Source organism: Macrotis lagotis, chromosome X (genome assembly GCF_037893015.1).
Source record: "Macrotis lagotis isolate mMagLag1 chromosome X, bilby.v1.9.chrom.fasta, whole genome shotgun sequence".
Classification (NCBI taxonomy): domain Eukaryota; kingdom Metazoa; phylum Chordata; class Mammalia; order Peramelemorphia; family Peramelidae; genus Macrotis; species Macrotis lagotis.
Window position 1 is genome coordinate 569,370,636 of NC_133666.1, and position 5,265 is coordinate 569,375,900.

Consider the following 5,265-nt stretch of genomic DNA (forward strand, 5'->3'; position numbering starts at 1 on the left):
GCAGTTTATGATAAAGTAAGAGATGGAGAACATCACTAAAAACAAACTAGATAATTTTGTTTACATTAAATTAAAAAGTTTTTGCAGAGACAAAATCACTGTAACCAAGATCAAAAGACATGTAGTAAATTGGTAAACAATTTTTATGACTAGTGTTTCTGACAAAGGACTCATCTCTAAAACATACAGAGAACTAAGTCAAATTTAAAAAATAACAAATGCCATTTTCTCATACACAAATGGTCAAAGGAAATGCAAAGGCAATTTACAGATGAGGATATCAAAGTAATCCATATTTATATGAAAATTGTTTTAAATTACTAATTATTAGACTAATTCAAATTAAAACATCTCTGAAGTACTACCTCACACCTCTCAGACTGACCAATATTACCAGAAAGGACAATGAACAATGTTGAAAGGGATGTATGAAATCTGGGACATTAATACCTTGTTGCTAGAGCTGTGAACCCATCCAAGATTTCTGTAGAACAATTTGGAATTATGCCCAAAATGCAATAAAAATGTGCTTACTGTTTGATCCAGCAATACCACTACTGGGTCTATACCCTGAAGTGATTATGAAAAAGGGTAAAAAACATCACGTGTATAACAATGTTTATAGCAGCTCTGTTTGCGGGAGCAAAGAAATCGAAATTGAATGGATGCCCATCACTTGGGAAATGGTTGAACAGATTGTGGTATATGTATGTCACAGAACACTGTTAGGAACCAGGAGGGATGGGAATTCAGAATAGCCTGGAAGGATTTGCATGAACTCATGCTGGGCGAGATGAGCAGAACCAGAAGAACATTGTATACCCTAACAGTGACAGGGGAGTGATGATCAATCTTAATGAACTTGATCATTCCAACAGGGCAACAATCAGGCACAATTTGGTTGTATCTGTGACATAGAATGCCATCTTTATCCAGAGAAAGAATTGTAAAGTTTGAAGAAAGACCAAGGACAAATAACTTTAATTAATATATATAAAATATATATATATATATTATATATATATATTTATTATGCAATTGTATTTATTTATTATTTTTAGGTTTTTGCAAGGTAAATGGAGTCAAGTGGCTTGTCCAAGGCCACAGAGGTAATTATTAAGTGTCTGAGGCCAGATTTGAACTCAGGTACTCCTGTCTCCAGGGACGGTGCTCTATCCACTGCGCCACCTAGCCACCCCTTATCATACAATTCTGCTATATCTCATACTACATGTTTCTTCCTTAAGGATATGATTTATCTTTCATCAAATTCAACTTATATCAATGCATACTATGGGAATTATGTAAGGACTAGCAAACTGCCTTGTGTGGGGGGTGGGGTGAGGGAAGCGAGATTGGGGGGAAATTGTAAAACTTAAAATAATTAAAACCTTTCTAAAATTACAACATGGAATGGAATCTATGGAAACTAATGACTTCATGAGACAAGAATCTGTTATAGAAAACTGAAAAAGTGAAAAATATAAAGAAAATACAGAATACTTTCTCGACAAAACAACTAACCTGGATGATAGATCCAGAAGAGATAACTTACAAATCATTGGGCTTCTAAAAACATTGAGGATAAAAGCCTGAACTGTTACTTCAGGATATAGTTAAGGAATAATTATCCTGATATTATACAACCAGAGGTCAATATAGTTATTGAAAGAATACACTGATACCAAACTGAAAGGAACCCCAAAATGAAAACACAAGGAATATTGTGGGCAAATTACAAAATATCAGATAAAAGAGAAAATTTTGTAAACAGCCAGAAAGACAAAATATAAATATCAAGGATCTGCAGTAACTATTATACAGGATCTGGTTGTGTCAAACTTAGGGGATCAAAGGGCCTGGAATACAATGTTCTGAACACCAAGGGAACATGAAAGGAAGCCAAGAATTCAAAATCCAGCAAAACTGATCCTTCTCTTCTAGGAGAAAAGGTGGATCTTTTGGGGAGTTATAGTTGAGGAAACTAGTTTTTTTCAGACTTATTAATTTTGAGATTTACAATATTTTCCCTAATTTCACTTCCCCTACCACTACCCACAGGAGGCAATTTGCCTGTCTTTACATTGTTTCCATGGTATACATTGATCCAAATTGGATGTGATGAGAGAGAAATCATATCCTTAAGGAAGAAACATAAAGTATAAAAGACAGCAAGATCAGACAATAAGATATCAGTTTTTTCCTAAATTAGAGTTAATAGTCCTTGGTCTTTGCTCAAACTCCACAGTTCTTTCCCTGCATATAGATGGTATTCTCCATTGCAGACAGCCCCAAATTGTCTGTGATACTTGCACTGTTGGAATAAGCGAGTCCATCAAGGTTGATCATCACCCCAATGTTGCTGTTAGGGTGTACAGTTTTTTTCTAGTTCTGCTCATTTCACACAGCATCACTTCATGAAAATCCCTCCAGGCTTCCCTGAATTCCCATTCCTCCTGGTTTCTAATAGAACAGTAGTGTTTCATGGCATGCATATACCACAGTGTGCTAAGCCATTCCCCAATTGAAGAACATTAACTTGATTTCCAAATCTTTGCCACCACAAAAAGGAAAGGAATGAATTAATACAAGCACAAGTGATGGTTTTACCATTTTTCATCATATCTTTAGGGTATAGAACCAGTAGTGGTGTTGCTGAATCAAAGGGCATATCCATTTTTCTTTCCCTTTGGGCGTAATTCCAAATTGCTCTACAGAAAGGTTGGATGATTTCAAAGCCCCACCACAATGTAATAGTGTCCCAGATTTCCTACAATACTTTCTTTTAATTTTTTTTTAATTTTTATTAAAGATATTATTTGACTTTTACAATTTTCCCCCAATCTTGCTTCCCTCCCCCCACCCCCACCCCACAGATAGCACTCCGTCAGTCTTTACTTTGTTTCCATGTTGTACCTTGATCCAAATTGGGTGTGATGAGAGAGAAATAATATACTTAAAGAGAACAGAATTCTCAGAGGTAACCAGATCAAACAATAAGACATCTGGATTTTTTTTTTCCTGAATTAAAGGGAATAGTCCTTGTACTTTGTTCAAACTCCACAACTCCTTATCTGGATACAGATGATACTCTCCTTTGCAGACAACCTAACATTGTTCCCAATTGTTGCACTGATGGAATGAGCAAGTCCTTCAAGGTAGAACATTACTCCCATGTTGCTGTTAGGGTGTACAGTGTTTGTTTGGTTCTGCTCATCTCACTCAGCATCAGTTCATGCAGTGTTCCATGATAATATATATATATATATATATATATATATATATATATATATATATATATATATATATATATGTATATATATATATATATATATCACAGTTTGCTAAACCATTCCCCAACTGAAGGACATTTACTGGATTTCCAATTCTTTGCCACCACAAACAGGGCTGTTATAAATATTTTTGTACAAGTAATGTTTTTACCCTTTTTCCTCATCTCTTCAGGGTATAGACCCAGTAGCGGTATTGCTGGGTCAAAGGGTATGCACATTTTTGTTGCCCTTTGGGCATATTTCCAAATAGCTCTCCAGCAGGGTTAGATGAGTTCACAGCTCCACCAACAGTGTAATAGTGTCCCAGATTTCCTACATCCCTTCCAACAATGATCATTATCCTTCCTGGTCATACTGGCCAATCTGAGAGGTGTGAGGTGGTACCTCAGCGTAGCTTTAATTTGCATTTCTCTAATAATTAATGATTTAGAGCATTTTTATATGGCTATGGATTGCTTTCATCTCCTCATCTGTAAATTGTCTTTGAATATCCTTTGACCATTTGTCAATTGGGGAATGGCTTTTTGTTTTAAAAATATGACTCAGTTCTCTGTATATTTTAGAAATGAGTCATTTGTCAGAATCATTAGTTGTGAAGATTGTTTCCCAAATTACTGCTTTTCTTTTGATCTTAATTACATTGGTTTTATCTGTGCAAAAACTTTTTAATTTAATGTAATTGAAATCATCTAATTGGTTTTTAGTGATGTTCTCCAACTCTTCCTTAGTCATAAACTGTTCCCCTTTCCATAGATCTGACAGGTAGACTAGTCCTTCATCTTCTAATTTGCTTATAGTATTGTTTTTTATGTCTATGTCCTGTAACCATTTGGATCTTATCTTGGAAAAGGGTGTGAAGTGTTGGTCTAATCTAAGTTTATTCCATACTAACTTCCAATTATTCCAGCAGGTTTTTATCAAAGAGGGAGTTTTTATCCTGGTGGCCTCACACTTTGGGTTTATCAAATAGCAGATTACTATAATCCTCTCCTGCTTTTACACCTAGTCTATTCCACTGGTCCACCACTCTATTTCTTAGCCAATACCAAACAGTTTTGATGACTGATGCTTTATAACATAATTTTAGATCAGGTAGTGCTAAGCCATCTTTGTTTGCATTTTTTTCATTAAGCTCCTGGAAATTCTTGACTTTTTATTTCTCCATATGAATTTACTTACAATTTTTTCTAACTCATTAATTTTTTTGAATTTTGATTGGTAGGGCACTAAACAGATAGTTTAGTTTTCGTAGAATTGTCATTTTTATTATATTAACTCTACCTATCCATGAGCAGTTGATATTTGCCCAGTTATTTAAATCTGATTTAATTTGTGTGAGAAGTGTTTTATAATTGTTTTCAAAAAGATTCTGAGTCTGTCTTGGCAAATAGACTCCCAAGTATTTTATACTGTCTGAGGTTACTTTGAATGGGATTTCTCTTTCTAGCTCTTCCTGCTGTTTCTTGCTAGTCATATATATGAAAGTTGAGGATTTATGGGGTTTTATTTTATAACCTGCAACTTTGCTAAAATTGCTAATTGTTTCCAGTAGTTTTTTAGATGATTTCTTGGGATTCTCTAGGTAGACCATCATGTCATCTGCGAAGAGGGAGAGTTTTGTCTTTTCCTTTCCAATTCTAATTCCTTTAATTTCTTTTTCTTCTCTAATTGCCGATGCTAACATTTCTAATACAATATTGAATAGTAGTGGTGATAATGGACACCCTTGTTTAACCCCTGATCTTATTGGGAATGCCTCTAGCCTCTCCCCATTGAGTATAATGCTTGTTGATGGTTTCAGATAGATACTGCTAATTATTTTAAGGAACAGTCCATGTATTCTGACACTCTCTAGTGTTTTTAATAGGAATGGATGCTCTATTTTCTCAAAAGGTTTTTCAGCATCTATTGATATGATCATATGGTTTCTGATAGGTTTGTTATTGATATAATTGAGTATACTAACAGTTTT